The following is a 16504-nucleotide window of genomic DNA, read 5'->3' on the forward strand; positions in this document are numbered from 1 at the left end:
GTACAAACATTTCTTTTTGAAGAAAGACTTTGCTGTAGACTTGAGAGTTTGGCTGTTACTGATGCTTGTTCATTATCAAAGGAACTGATTGGGAAGGTCTGGAGGGGCATCAAAGTGCAGTACTCTTGATATGGTTAAGGAATAAATTGGGTGATGCTGAAATTACTTATGTTTTAAGAACATTTTGAAAAATTCCACCCTTCTCTCATTTAAAACTCCAGCCAATAATCATGACTAATTAATAAATGCTAGAAATGTTACAGATGCTGGAAATACAGAGCAACACACGTAGCATGCTGGAGGAACAGGTCCAGCAGCTTCAGTGGAAAGGAATAAACATCTTCCCAGATATTCCTCCAGCAATTTGTGTGTTGGTCTTGGGTGATTAAACTAGGTTTGCAAATTTGAAATAAATTTGGTGCTTTATTTTCCAGATATAGTCGGTCTGTGTGCTGTATTCTTCACAACCAACTTGTTCGCTTCTTTGTTTTTGTCATGCTCATTTTGATAATGGAAGCTTTAATCAAACAAATTGTACTGTACAGAATGTGATTCTGTGTAATGTTTCAGGGTCCTGCAGCGATTTAGGATACTGACTTCTCATATTTTTTAACTTGTGCTCAATCAGAACTGATTTTATAATCTCACTTGTATCTTTGTTTTTTTTTATTTTTTATTTTTTTTAATTAAGTGCAGTCATGAACAATAGCCGGATCAGAAATGTTCATCAAGTCAACTGGTTCCCAAAGAGAACTCCGATAGGCCAATCAGATGGTTCACTGCTGCTCAGTGATAGATCCCAAAAAAAATCATATGTACAATTAAGAAACATTAAAAAATAGTAGAAATTACTGGAGTCATGATGATCATGATGAGGTCTGCTGGAGAGAGACATTTATACACATGCTGTCCTCCATAATTCAGAGAGATTGAAGGATAAGTTTGCAGGGTGACAAAACATGGCAGGAGCACTTGGAACTAAAAACTAATCCCTACCGGGAGAAAACAGCACCTATTCTTTCCGCATTGTTCTCCAGCAGTTTAAGGACTAAGTCCAGCAGGAGCACAACTCACGTGCTCATCAAAGTCAGGTATTAACCCTACCTGTCAACAACCAAGCATTGCCAACCTGGTCCCCTTCATGATAGCTTATGAAGAAGCATGTGACTTCCCTCCCAGCGATGATCGGTGTTTGTGCACTCGACTCTTGAAGGCTTGGACCCCATCGTCGCAGATGTTTCCAACCACAGCATCTGGAAGGCTGTTCCAAATTCTGATAGCACAGTGAAGGATGCTTCTATCCAGTGTGTAGGTTCTCGCATCAGGCATAGAAACAGCATGAGCAGGTATAGATAAACTTGATCATGTGGTGTGCTGTCTCTCATAAGATGAAGGCAGCATGGTGTGAAGGTCTGCAGGACTGTGGCTGGTGTGCATTTTGTATAGCACAGTCTTATTAAAAAATAATGATGACAAGAATTATTATTACTACGGCAATTGTGAACACTCTTTAATGTGAATATTATGAGAAAGCTTTTAAAGTTAGCACCATCCATGGACTTGAACACAGCTGCAAGTCAACACAAGGTGCACAACCTGTTCTGTAGAGAGGATTAAATTTACAATAGCTTTTGCTTTATCTGTGTGTTGGAGCGGCTGGTGGTGTAGTGGCATCAGCACTGGACTGTGTTCGAATCTGGCCGGGTCCCAACCTGGGCAGCAGCAGTGTCTGGCGGTCTGCTTCCATACTTTGCCGTGAAAACCCTATGGCCAACTGCACTATCCATGGGGATGGCAACTCGATGACACTCAACAACAATAGCAGTTTTCGGCATGTTTAATTGTCCACTGCTCTTTCATTCACTGTCACTCCATTTGTACCTCAACAATCCTGTACTCGGGCATTGTTAAAGCCGCACCCGGTCTATGATGCACTGTTTTACTCTTGAGAAAGGGTATATTAGCACTGGAGCACCAAAATGAAATTATGACGTGGGTTCCTGGGATGAAGAGATTGTCCTATCACAAGTCACTAAGGAATTTAGATTTGGAGTTGAACGTTGAGTCTATTCCCATATGCATGTATGCACAGGGGCTACGAAGCACTAACTTGCAGCAGCATTGCAGTCACGCTGCATTATGTGAGCAGCATTCAGCAAGACCAAGGAGCTAATTATTTTGGGAGGAGAAAACCAAAGGTCCATGAGCTACTCCTCCTTTAGGAGATCAGAGGTGGAGAGCACCAGCAGCTTTAAATTGCCCTGTACTATCATTTCAGCGGATCTGTCCCGTTCCCAGCACGTAAGAGCCATTACGAAGGAACCACAGGATGTACATAGACCACCAGGTTCAAGAACAGTTCTTACTCCCCATCCATCAAGCTCTTGAACCAGAGGGAATAACTTCAATCACCCCATCACTGAACTGTTCCTGCAATTTATGGACTCACCTTCAAGGACTCTTCATCTCATGATCTCAATAATTATTGATCATTTATTATTATTAACAATAATAATAATATTTATTTTTATTTTGAATTTACATAGTTTATTGTCTTTTGCCCATTGGTTGTCTGCTCATCCGTGGGGTGTGATCTTCCATTGATTCTGTGGGTTTCTGTCATTTACTATGAATGCCCATAAGAAAATGAATCCAGGGTTGTATATGGTTCAGTGTTCATTTATTATCAAAGTATGTGTAAACTATGCAACCTTGAGATTTGCTTGCCCACAGGTAGCCACAAAAAAAGAAACCCGAAAGAACCCAATTAAAGGGCGGAAAAAAGGAATAAAAATAAAAGCACAAGAGAGAAAAAAGAAATAAAAAATTATGCAAACAATTGAAGCAAACGATCGTATTTCGAACCAAAATGGAGTCCTCAGTTCGACACTCTGGAGCAGCTGAAGTAGGCCCAAAGCCTCACTTTTCAGTTCATTGTATTAGCTAGAGCTGTTCACGGCAGCCGGGGCAATGCCCGTAACCTCAGTTCCATGGAGATGACCATCACAGAGAATGAGCTAAATCAGCTCTCGTCCCAACTGACACCCTGACACCCTTTGATGAGATACATGTACATTAATAATTTAATTTGAACTTTGAAACACATCAACCATACACATGAAGATAGACAAAACATAGTTCCTCCTAAGGTGCCAAGTTGCAGAACACCATACAGTCACACAACGACATATAATGTTACGATAGCACATACAGTCAGAAAATAATATTAGTACTACAAGTCCCTGAGTGGTATGCCCTGTAGACTGATGGTGTATGGGACATTGTAGCGGTGTGCTACACGCAGCGCTAAAATTACGACACGGAGTCGGTAACTGCAGTCGAAGGAAAAAACTTTATTCGAAAACTTCAGCCTCACTTTTAAGCCTCTGTCAACCGGCCCCCCATGGCGAAGAGGCTCCAAAGCTCTGTGCTCGCAAACCCCCGTAGGCTATCTAATTGTGAGTCGGTTCGGATACGCTAGGAAATGAGTCGCCACAACATTGTCCTGGAGCCAGCCACATTTCTGCAAGAACAAGTACACTACAGTTCCTCATCTCGTGCTGGGTCAGCCTAGTCTTCCTTGGAGTGATTACTGCAGAGCAGCATCGATGGGACAGCCCCCACCCCAGCACGCCGGCTACGCTGCTACTCTACAATTGTGTATTTATTATGCAACTTTTTACAGAAAGAATGAAGGATGATCTTATTGAAACTCTCGATCTTTGGAGGATGTGACAGGAATTGTAACGATGATTTGAATAGAGAGGAACTTTCAAAAGAGGGCGGGTGCATAGTTGTAAGATTAGGTACCGAAACATCGGCTGTACTCTAATACAGAAGCTGAGTTCTTCCAGCATTTTTGTGTGTGTTGCTTGGATTTCCAGTGTCTGCAGATTTTCTCTGTTTGAGACTCGTTGGCCATCATTTGGAGCTGAGCTGCATGGGAATTTTTTAACAGAGGAGTTGGTGAATCTCTGGAACCCTGTGAATTGCAAAGGTTAGATCATTTACAAGAGAGGTAGAAACATGTTTAAACAATCAGAAAATTGGGGGCTGCAGGGAAATGGAGCAGAAGGGGAGTTGAGGCTCAGATCAGCCTTGATATTCCAAACATGAAAAAATCTACAGATGCTGGAAATCCAAAGCAACACACACAAAATGCCAGTAGGTCTCAGCTGGTCAGGCAACAGTCCTTGACCTGAAACATCAACTGTTTACTTTCTTCCTTAGATGCTGCCTGACCTGTTGAGCTCCTCCAGCATTTTGTGTGTGCAGACTAGCTAATACTGAATGATGAGAACTGGTTGGGGGAGGGTGGGGTTTTTTCTTCCAGCCAATAAAATTGATGCACCATCAATAACTCTGAGACGTGGGTTAAGGTAGGCTGTTATTGGCTGGAAGAAAGCACAAGCAGCAAGTGACCACCACACAACCTCCTGAAGACTGAGGAAGGGTCTGTGCCTCCAATCGCCTTTATACCGGGGTCTGTGGGAGGAGCCACGGGAGCAGTCAGCGGTGGGGGGCATGTCCAGACAGGTGTATGTAGTTCACCACATTGTCTACCCCAACTTACATATTCTTCTGTTTGTTTATGGTGCACCCACACCTCAAGGCAGTTGAAGAAGGCAGCACCCCACCATCTCCTTGAGGCATTTAGGGTTGGACAATTACGTTAGCTGAGCTTGTAAAACCCACGTTCCTGAAATGAGTAAAGAAATGGTATTCTGTGGGCTGGGTGATAAGATCACTGTGCACAGTGCTAGTATGCGTTCTGATAAGACAAATCAGTAAAATTTTCAGATTCTTTCTTCATAATGTTCTTGAAATACCAGAAAGCTAAATTGGAGCACTCTTTGAGCAACTTGCAAAACTGAATTTAAATAATATTGGGTTCCCAGTGTACTGTGTATTCTGTGTGATTTGGGCCTTCTGTTATTTGAATGGTCTTAATTAACTCTTGGAATTAAAGTGTTGCTGTTAATTACTTGTGGTGGCCAGACCGATTTCCTTTCTCTGAGCTTGCCCTGGTCATAACCAGATACCACGTAAGGAAACAGGCCATAATTTTGCTGAGAATAATAATTGAGTTAAAAGCTGTCTCTTTCCGTGAGTTGTTTAATTCTCCTACGCTAGTTCTAAAAGGGAGAGCTTTGTTGTTCATGGTATCTGCTGGAGAATTTGTTACAACAGTATTGTGTCTATGCTGGCAGCAGCACATTCACGTGAGCAGGTTGCAGATTTAACTTGTCAAGAAGTTTTGTGTGTGTGTGCACACGACTGCATTTCCTGCTGGTTAATTATAAATGTGTTGAGAGCAAGTCTGGGACTGTCTGTACTCCTGAAACACTTCAGTTAACTCTGCTTTATTCTTACATGGGGTCTAAAGAGCTTCAGAGATTTGTTTCTATTGTTTAGTTCAGGAGCATGTTGAAGTTGACACCTGATATGAGGCTAAGCTGATAGAAGGTGTGCTGGAATGAAAGGTGGGACTATATCTGTTGCATTGCGGTGCGACAGACATTGCTTTCCATCTATGCAGATTTGATGGCGTAACTGCATTTGGTGCCGATTATGTAAGTGTGAAATCGGGGATGGTACAACACTGTAACAACTAGAACAGATCTTCGACCGTGTACCAAGTACTGATAGGGTTGGCTTTCAGTCCCTTAAATCTGCTTTTGTCATTTTCAATTGCTTTTTCACCTTCACCTCCAGCATGGATCGGTTTCCTCATTCGCCCTATACCTTCTCAGAGTTTGGTCCTCCAATTATTTTACATGCTCAGCACGGGGAAGGGGAAGTGTAGTGTAAGATTCCGAATCCAACGTGGTGTTCGGTGTCTGTCAAGGCGGAGAGAGGGTGGAAAAAGTGAAGTGATGTACAAGTCTGTTTAGTAACTTGGATGCCAGGCGGAGTTTTCATAAAACTTGAGCTGTCTGTAACGAGCTTGCACATTCCCCCTGAGACCGAATGGGTTTTCTCCAGTTTCCTCCCACAGTCCAAAGACGTTTCAGTTGGTAGGTTAATTGGTCATTATAAATCGTTCCGTGATTAGAGAAGGGTTAAATCAGGGGTTCCTGGGCTCGAAAGGCCAGACGAGCATATTCTGCACTGTTTGTCAATAAATATACAAGCCGCAGTTCATTCCTCACAAAGGGCACTGGAAGAGGCGGTGAATAATTTTCATTTATGGAACTAAGTTACCAGATGAGTGGGCACCTTTATGTCTATAAAGCCTATTATGCCTTCAGACATGGAAGACAGAAATCTGCAGAAATTAAGATAAGTTCACAGTGCGTCATGGTAAACCCAAATAGAGTAGCGGACTACAGTGACTCACACAAAATGCTGGAGGAACTCAGCAGGTCGGGCAGCATCTATGGAAATGAAGAAAGAGTCAATGTTTCAGGCTAAGACCCTTCTTCAGGGCTATCTGCTTTGATACTGGTGTGAAGTAGCTCCATACAGAAGTTGTGCGGAGCAGTCAGGCTGATGTTATTTTGGGTGATTTACATTTCTCACTTCCTCCAGAACAGGTTATTGATTCATTCTCAAGTCATTGTTCTCTTCTCTCAAGACATAGATCTCAACTCTCCCATTTTACACTCCATTGTTCCCTATCTCTTGTCATTCCTGTAGGTTTAAGACAAATCTGCTTGGTGTCTCTAGAAATATTTATTTGTCTCACATCTCTGGGGACCTGTGATTCAGGAGTCATGCATCTGTGTTTTTCCTGCTTGCTTATCTCAAATACATGTCGATGCACAGATTTTAACTACGCCATCAACATATAGATGCTAAAGATGCAGACAGAATCTTCAGGCCAAGCAATTTTTAAGAACAGTTTTTATCTAGCCTGTGCTAAACTTGAAGTGAAAGTGCCTGGAGCTGTCAAGACTGAGGTGGAGTTAAAAGCAGATTGCTAGAACACCTGCCTCCACAGCTAAAAGCAGTACAAGACAAAATCATTTGGATGGGGGACAGTGAGGGGCTGAGGTGTGGGGGAAGACTGAGTCTTTTGATGTTTGGAAGAAGAAAAGTTATTTGATATCTCTAATCTGAGGTAAATCAATGAAGAAAAACTTCATAAAATAATTATAATTATGATCAGGTAGAGAGCAAGATCTGAGGTATAAACTGAACAAGGAAGTAACCAGTGACTGAAGTAATAGTTAAAATTGTGACTTGCCTGTGTTAATCCAAAGAGCGCAATATTATTAGGGCACAGAAAAGGTGACATTTTGCCACAGTTAGGACTAAGACAGATGCAACCTCATTGGCTCTGCATGCGGCCTTAGATCATCTGGACAATACAGTTGGCTCTCCTTATCCGCGGATTCAACCAACTGGGGATCGGGAAAACTCGGAAGTTCTCTCTCCAGCACTCGTTGCTTGAGCATGTACGGACTATTTTTTCGTGTCATTATTCCCTAAACAATAGTTTAACAACTATTTACATAGCATTTACATTGTATTAGGTATTATAAGTAATTTAGAAATGACTTAAGAGTACAGGCAGTCCCCGGGTTATGAATGAGTTCCATTCCTGAGTCCGTCTTTAAGTCGGATTTGAAGTCGGAACAGGTACATCCGGTATTATTTAGCGTCAGTTAGTCAAATGTTTTTTTTAGTATATAGTACATATTTTACCTTTCTATGCATATAAAACACTTAAGAAACATATGTATTTCAATAATTAAACCACTGCGTTGCTTAGTAATAATTGTAGCTTTCATCGGGGCAGGGCCTTTCACATTCTCCATTAAAATCGTTCCAGTCATTGTAACCTAACGCTTTTCCAATGACCGATGGCGTTTCACATCTTTCTGATCGCTTTATTACTTCCTTTTTTTCAATCACGATTGTGATTATTTTCGCGAACAGAAACACAGTGGATTCAGAGCTACACTGGGTCCTAATGTCCACCGCTCTGAGCATGTTAAATATAAGTCAGGTGTTCCGCTGGGTCCTGAGGACCACCGCACTGATCAGGTTAAATAAGGCACTTGAGCATCGGCGATTTTTGGTATCTGCGGGGGTTGTCAGAACCAATCCCCCGCGGATAAGGAGGGCCGACGGTACAAATACTTGCGTCAGGATTCTGTTGGTTGGCTATAGCTCAGCGTTAAACTCCATCGTCTGGAAGACCATAATCTATGCGCATTGGTTATAACACCTCCTCCTTGCTGACAATCAACACTGACCCACCACAGGGATGAATTCTTAGCCTACTGCTCTACTCTCTATACCCATGACTGTGTGGCTAGGCATAGCTCGAATACCATCTATAACTTTGCTACTGATACAACCATTGTTGGCTGAATGTCAGATGTGGATGAGAAGACGCACATGAGCAAGATATGCCAGCTGCAGCGGAGGCCAAGTCCATTGGTCTATTTAAAGCGGAAGTTGTTAGATTCCTGATTGGTCAAGACACCGAGGGATATGGTGATTGGACCAGTGTATTGGGTTGAATGGGATCCATGATCAGCCATGCTGAAATGGGCTGAATGGCCTAATTCTGTCCCTATGTCCAATGGTCTATACACACAGACTGTAATTCAATTATTTATCTTTTCTATATTTATCATATATTTCATTGTACTGCTGCTACTAAATTTAACAAATTTCACATTTGTGGGTGATACTAAACCTGATTCTGATTCTGACATGTAAAGTGAGTAATAATTGAAGAACAGATGAGATTTAAAGAAATAAAATAAAATTGAAGACTCATTATTGATCTCATGTTGGGTTTAAAAGAAAGATGTTGGACACAGTCGATTTACACTGGTAATTTGAGAAAAATTGAGTTTGAGAGATTGTGAAAGGCAGGATTTGCTTGTGGGTGGACAATATAATCACTGAGGAAAGAAGTGAAGAATGTCAACAATACCAAATAAGGTAATTATGTCTATAAGGTGAGGCTTATCTATAATTTGGGGGATTTAAGTGTGGGGAGGGGTATAAATAGAGAGGACGTCTGATATAAGAGTTGAGAGTAAAGTAACAGGGAGGACAAATGAAGAGTTTCATGGAAGCGTGGCATTGTATTGAACCCACTTGTATGTAAAAAGATAACAAATTTTAGAACTGCTCTTAACCGAAGCAGTTAAAAATAGCATTTCAGAGCCAATGCAGAAGGATATTAAGGGAAGTTGTTTGGACAAAGTGAAAAAGTGAAATAAGGGCAAAAAAATCTTAATCACTGGCAAATCGAATCTACAAGAATGAGGCTGCATACTTGTAATAATTTTCAGTCTGTGTAAAGATTATCCGACAGTGATTAACTTTTACATGGCTCCACAGAATTAAAATGACAGCATATTTACTTTTAGATTTAGTTTGTCTGCTAATCAAATACAGCAAGCTCCCAGCCTTTGGTTGTAAGCAATTCCTTGGGTCTGCAGACAATTGTCATCCACTCTGGCTCTGAGGTGACTACCGAGGGACTGTGCCAGGTGGTGAGCTTTTCCTTGCTTTATTGTGAGTGGCCTCGTTCTGCAAATTCTCTCCTTTTGTTATAGGATCTCAAGGAATTCCAAGAATTAACAAATTGTTACATTTTTATCCAGGCCATTAAAAAAAACATTCTCAGTAACTTTGTTTGTTTGGGGTGGGGGGGGGTGCACAATTCTCATTCAGGAGTCTGGCGTTGGCAGGTAAAAGATGCAGCCCACCGAATGGTGTATTTGAGTGGCTGCAGGAGGTGGGATGAGAGAAGGCTAGCATCAGTTTGCTCATTCTCCCAGTGGGTAGTGTTTAAAAAACATATAGGAGGGGATGGATCACTGTTGCCCAGTAGGCCATGAGGTTTTGATCTTTAAGCACAAACACTCAGGGTGAACTTCAGTGGCATAGCATGCTACAAAATATATAAAGATAAAAGCTGTTAAGGCTGTAACTGTTTGCTTCCACTTGCTGCATTTGCACATAAATATTGATGAATGCTATCAGACTAACCAAGATTTCACAGCAAAATCTTGCTTAATGCGCTCTTCATCAATAAACTATCAAGTTCTCTCTTTTAAAAAATATGCTGCTTTAACATAATATTTTTGCCTGAAAGAATCTTTTGGATGCTAATCACTTTGAAAGGTGCAGAGTAGTATGATCAGGCTCTGTAAATGCTTCTTGTGAAGTTCAGCTAGAGTTCTGTGGGTTTTGAGAAGTTTGGAAAGGTGTGTGGAACTGCACAGGCGGAGCAGAAAGATCCTAAAGTTCAGGAGAAGAGGTGGGAAGACTTATGTTTGGAAGGTGTTATGCCCTTTGTGCAAATCATAAGCAGCTTCCTTGCCCCAGAATGAAAGGGTTAATGTATGAGGAGCGTATAATGAATCTGGGCCTGTATTTGCTGGAGTTTTAGAACAATGAGCAGCAGAAGTATCATTGAAACCTATCGAATATTAAAAGGGCTAGATAGAGTAGACATCAAGAGGGTATTTTTTATAGGGGGGGGGAACTAGGACCTGAGGGCACAGCCTCAGGAGAGAAGGACGTTACTTGGGGAAAGAAATAAATATATATACTAAAGTTATTACAAACTCCGTGGAGCATGTGGGGATCTTCCGATATCCAGGCGCACGCACACACACACACACACACACACACTCTCTCTCTCTCTCTCTCTCTCTCTCTCTCTCTCTCTCTCTCTCTCGATGTTAAGGGGAGGGGGAAGGGTATATATTGTTTTCTTTCTGTAATCATTTGAAAACTCAATAAAAAACGTTTTTAAAAAAAGGATAGGATGCCCCTTTAGAACAGAGATGAGGAAGAATTTCTTTAGCCAGGCATCTGGACAGCATACAGAAGTGTAATTAGAGCCTCAGAGCTGAAGATTTTAAAGTTCAAAGTAAATTTAATTGTCAGAGTACAAACATGTCAGCACTTGCATCCTTGATGTTCATTTTCTTGTGGGCATACTCAGCAAATCTATAGAATAATTTGAAGGATCAACTAGAGTGCAGAAGACAGCAAACAGTGCAAAATATGAAATAACGTGAGAGAGTCCTTAAAATGAGCTCATTGGTTGTGGGAACTTCTCAATGGATGGGCATGTGAGTGTAATTATCCCCTTTTATACAGTAGCCTAATGGTTGTAGGGGCAGTAACTGTTCTTGACCCTGGTGGTGCAAGTCAGAAGGCTCTTTTCTACCTGATGGCAGCTGCGAGAAAAGAGAATGGGCTAGGTGGTGAGGATCTTTGATGATAGATGCTGCTTTCCTACAACAACGTTTCATGTGGATGTGCTCAATGGTTCATTTTGCCCATGGTGTATTGGGCTGAATCCACTACTTTTTGTAGGATTTTCCACTCAAAGGCATTAGTGTTTCTATTCTGGACCACAATACAGCCAGCCAATGCACATCTCTACGTCTTTGGTGTCATGCCAAATCTCCACAGACCCTGAAGGAAGTGGAGGCATTCTGCGGGATCATTGTGTGAAGGATTATGTAGAGGTATGGTTAGTGACATCCTGCGATTGAGTGAAGTACAGTTCCCATACTAGGCAGTGATGCAGCCAACCAGCACGCTCTCAATTGTGGCCCTGTAGAAGGTTCTTGGGATTTGGGGGCCCATACCAAATTTTTTCAACCATCTGAGGTGAAAGGTGCGCAGTTATGCTTTTTTTCATCACACAGCTTTTATGTACAGATCATGTGAGATCCTCATTGATGTGAATGCTGAGGAACTTTAAGCGGTTCACCCTCTTAACCCCAGATCCATTGGTGTCAATATGGGTCAGCCTGTCTCCATTCCTCCTGTAGTCCACAACCAGCTCCTTTGCTTTTGCTACATTGAGGGAGAGGTTGTTTTCTTGACACCACTGTGTCAGGGTGATGACTTTCTCTCTGTAGGATTGCAGGATTGACCAGAGAGAGCTGTTATGCAGTTGCTGGGAATGAACCAAGACCAGGAGCCTTGCATTCTTCCCCACAACCCTTTATCAAATTCACATTCTCCGAAGATGTGGGCGACCATCTTTTCATGCCCTCTGCTGCCATGCCCTACTGCCGCTATGCCAAGAGCAGCGTGTGTTAGGAATGATAATTCCATGGTACAGGAAGGAACGTCTGTGAAGCTGAGAATGGCATTGATAACATGTCACCAAAAATGTAGCATTGTATCTGAAGCCAGTGAAGCGAAGCCTTGGTGCTTGTTGATGAGGCAATATTCTTCCAGATGACAGACATTTTTGCTCAGTGAACCATTTTGTAGTCCCAGTGCCGCCGGGCGTTCCATGATGAACGCTGCCTGATGTACTTGTGGTCAAAGGCATTTGCTTGGAAGAGCTTTTCCCACAAAGGACAGGCGGTATGGCAACATCCAGCTGATGGGGCCAGACCAATCCTCCCCAACACCAGGGGTAGGTCCTGACGAAGGGTCTCGGCCGGAAACGCTGACCGCTCATTTCAACGAATGCTGCCCGACCTGCTGAGTTCATCCAGCTTTTGTACGTGTTGATTTGACCACAGCATCTGCAGTGTACTTTGTGTTTACCAGGGGTAGGTAGAACCCTGGCATATAGTGATACTTGGTACTCTGAAACTTGGGTTTCATTTGCAGCCTGATGTAACCACACACAAATTTGGTCATCAGAGCAAGGACAGAGTTGGGTGCACTTTTGCCCCTGTTCTCTAGGGACATGCATTGTGACCCATTGGACTCATTGAATCCCAGATGAACTGGAAGATGGCTTAGGTGATTACCAAGGCAAGAGGAGCAGGGTACAGGCTACAGCTCCACCAATTACAGCAACCTCAAGGGCATATGATACCTGATGACCAAGTCTTGAAAAGGAGGCTTGATGTTACAGTGCCAATGTCTTGTTTAACCTTTCCCATCTACTCCAGCAATTTCTTGCTACATGCCTCCACTCATCTCTTCAGCCAATCAGACCTAAAGATGAAGGGTCCAGTGAATTGGTCAGGGACTGTGGGATCCACCTCAAATTTACCTGGATGAGAGGTGAGAATGGTCCTCGGCCCAGATGTGGTGAATTTAACCAAGAAATCCAAATCAGATCCTGCCAGTCCCCATGCAAACTCTTGTAAAGCAAATCCCACCGCTTTTTTGTGCAATTGATAAGCAGGTATTTGTGTTTTATTGTATTGTGGGGACTTGTAGCCTGGCTGTCTGTGTTGCTGATGTCAAGCTGAGCAAATTGAATAGAATGCCAAGGACAAGGTGTCACAAAGGACTTGAAGCTAACAATGCATTTGAAACAAGTGAGATTCCACCCCCACCTTCTGAATAACAAACTAATGTAAATTGCTGCCTGTTGCAAGGAATGACTATCCTTAACAATGCATGAACTGTGGGTCTTTTCTGCCATTATGAATTAGATTTGTTCAATATTTGCTTGAGCAAAGCCAGTAAGCAGTCTAATTAGTTCCTTCAAATAAGAACCATCTTTAGTAAAACACATCGCAGCATCTGCATTTGATATGTGGTTTTTATTTTCTTATGACAAAGGAGGAAATCACATATATTATCATATCGAACCCTGAGACTCATTTTCTTGAGGGCATACTTAGTATATCCAGGAAACATAATCAATGAAAAATTCCACCAACAGTGCAGACAACCTGTGTGCAAAGGACAACAAACTGTAAAAATACAAAAATAAAGAAAAAAGTAATAAGTAATCAATAATATTGAGAACATGAGATTGATTCCTTGAAAGTGAGTCCATGGGTTGTGGAAAAGTTCAGTGATGGGCCAGTTGAAGTTGAATGAGATGCAATAACTGTTCCTGAACCTGGTGGTGTGAGTGCCTAGGCTCTTGTTCTACCTTCCTAATGGCAACAGCGAGAAGAGAGCATGATCTGGGTGCCCGGTCCCTGATGATCGATGCTCTGAGTAATGTGCTCAGTGCTGCGAAGACTTCACTGAGCCACGTCCACTACTTTTTGTAGGATTTTTCTGTTCAAGGGCATTGGTGTTTCTAAACCAGTCTGTGATGCAGCCAGTCAATATACTCTCCACCACATATTTATAGAAGTTTTTCGAAGTATTAGATGTCAAGCCGAATCTTCACAAACTTCTAAGGGAGTAGAGGCATAGCTGTGCTTTCTCATTCAATCAGTGAGATTTGTGTAGCACTGGGAGTCTCTCATCAGTGCCATTTTCCCCACACCTATTCATACAGACTTAGATTTATTTATCCCATGTACAGTGAAATGCACCATTTGCATTAACAACCAACACACCTCGGGATGTGCTGGGGGCAGCCCATAGTTGCCACACATTCCAGCACCCACATTTAACTTAAATATATATTTTCTTACTATGAAAAGTTTTATTTTAATATAAACTTTTTTCGTAATAAAAAATATTTACAGGGGAAAACCAACATCAACATAGCATGTCCATAATGCGTGGCAGAACATCACAGAACACAGTAAGCCTCTTTCCTCTCTCCCCCCCACGCACACACACGGACTGTCCTACTCCAGGTCTGGCCTGCTGGCTTCCTTCGGCTCTTGCCATTGGGCTTCCACTCCACAGCTGCTGCCATTCCTTTTCAATTCTCCTGCCACTAAGCTGAAGTAGAAGCAATTTACCAGTTAACCTACCAACACTTGTTTGAGAGCACAGCGCACTAGGGGAAACCCATGCAGTTATAGGGAGAAGGCGTAAACTCTATGCAGATGGTACCCAAGGTCCAGATCAAACCCAGACCACCAAAGCAGTGAGGCAGAACTGCTAACTGTTTTGCTCCTGAATAGAATCTGCATTTGCTGTTAATACAAAGCTGGCTGGCAATGTGGGTGGTGGGAGGCTGCAGAAGGGCTTCAAAGCAATTTAGACAAACTAAGTGAATGGGCAAGTAGGTGGCAAATGAAATAAAACCTGGAACAATTTTCAGTAGAAAAGTAGAAGCATGGAGTTTGCTCTTTGTAATAGTAAGATAATGAGGGATACTGCTGTTCATAGTGACCTGGGTGCTCTTGGACAGGAATCACTGTCCGTTGTCACCCAGATAGAACAAGCGACTGGTGAAGTAGATGATGAGTTGGCCTTTATTGTAAGAGCATATGAATACAAGAGTAAAGACTGGAATGATACTGGACCTTCCCTAGTGAGACCACCTGGAACATTTCAAGCCAAGTCTGCTCTCTGAACTTAAGGGAAGGCATTTTATGATAATGGGCATGCAGATTAAGAAAGTTAATCTGATCAATTTCTGCCTAATAAGGAGAGACTGCACCTATAGTCTCAGATGCAGAGATGATGTTTTGCTTGTTTAGGATGTCTAAAATCTGATACTGTCTCAATATGAGGAAACTGCTTCATTCAGATGACTGTGGATCTTTGGACGTCTCTATGCAAGAGGGCTATGGGATTTCAGCTGGAGAAGTAAATTCATGAAGACCAAGACTGACAGCTTTTTGCAAACTAAATAATTTCAGTAATATGGGATTGGTGCTGACAGTTGACTGATGTCCCTGTCCAATGGTCAAAAGTCCTGTTTCTACTACAGTTCTTATGTTCATGGCTTATTGAATTTCAGTGATCAGAGTCAGGTGTAGTATCACTGGCATGTCTCGTGAAATTTGCTGTCTTAACTACTAAATTCTTTAAATAAGCAATGCAAAGAGATAAAAAGAATTATTGAGGTGGTGTTTTGTTGTGTTCTTTTTACGTTCTGTAGGTTACTCATAAAGAAACATTCTGGAAGAACATAACTAGAACTTTTATTTAACAACAAACAGCAGTCACGTTTTAACCATACAAGCTTCTCAATCATTCTGTCATTTCTGCGCATGCGCTGTCCAATCACGTTCTTACACGTGACATGTGATATCACTACAGTGTTCATGAATTCAATATCCATTCAGAAATCCAATGGCAGAGGGGAAGAAGCTATTCCTGAATCATTGAGTGTGTGCCTTCAAGCTTCTGTACCTCCTTAATGATGGATGTTGTCTTTTTTTGACTTTGATGCTTGAAGATGTTCTGGATACTAAGGAGGCTAGTACCCATGATGGAGCTGACTAAGTTTACAACTTTCTGCAGCTATTTTGATCCTGTGCTGTAGTACCCCCACCCCCGATAGCGAATGGTGAAGCAGCCAGTTCGAATGCACTATATCTGTAGACCTTAGCGTCTTTGGTCTCCTCAAACTCCCAATGAAAGATGGCCACTGTCATGGCATTGTTAGTGATGCCACTGACTTTGCCTTCCAGGTGTGTCCTGTGTGATTCCAGTCTTCATCATTTTATTTACATAGAATCTTGCTCCATGGCAAGGCAAACCACCCATGGTAAATAAATGTATTTAAGATATTTTTCAGGAGTAATCTTGTATTAGATCTTTAAAAATGTTTTGTAACTAATACCCCACAAATTTAAACAGAAACCGTAAGCTGTACAGTACTTGGTGCAAAAACAAAACATTGATGAGCAAGGATAAGTATTCTATTATCTCCCAACCCAAAGCCTTGTCTGCCATGTGCCCATCAGGATATAACTCGTGAAAATTTCGTTTCTTCATGTAT

The 16504-nt window shown here is 42.0% G+C and overlaps 1 protein-coding gene across 1 annotated transcript in view; it reads left to right on the forward strand.

Annotated features, from left to right (window-relative positions):
- The window catches only part of LOC132398564 (chromatin remodeling regulator CECR2-like), a 122984-nt gene that overhangs the window by 63055 nt on the left and 43425 nt on the right, over positions 1-16504 (forward strand). The gene's annotated exons all lie outside the window — the stretch shown is intronic.

Source organism: Hypanus sabinus, chromosome 8 (assembly GCF_030144855.1).
Source record: "Hypanus sabinus isolate sHypSab1 chromosome 8, sHypSab1.hap1, whole genome shotgun sequence".
NCBI lineage: Eukaryota > Metazoa > Chordata > Chondrichthyes > Myliobatiformes > Dasyatidae > Hypanus > Hypanus sabinus.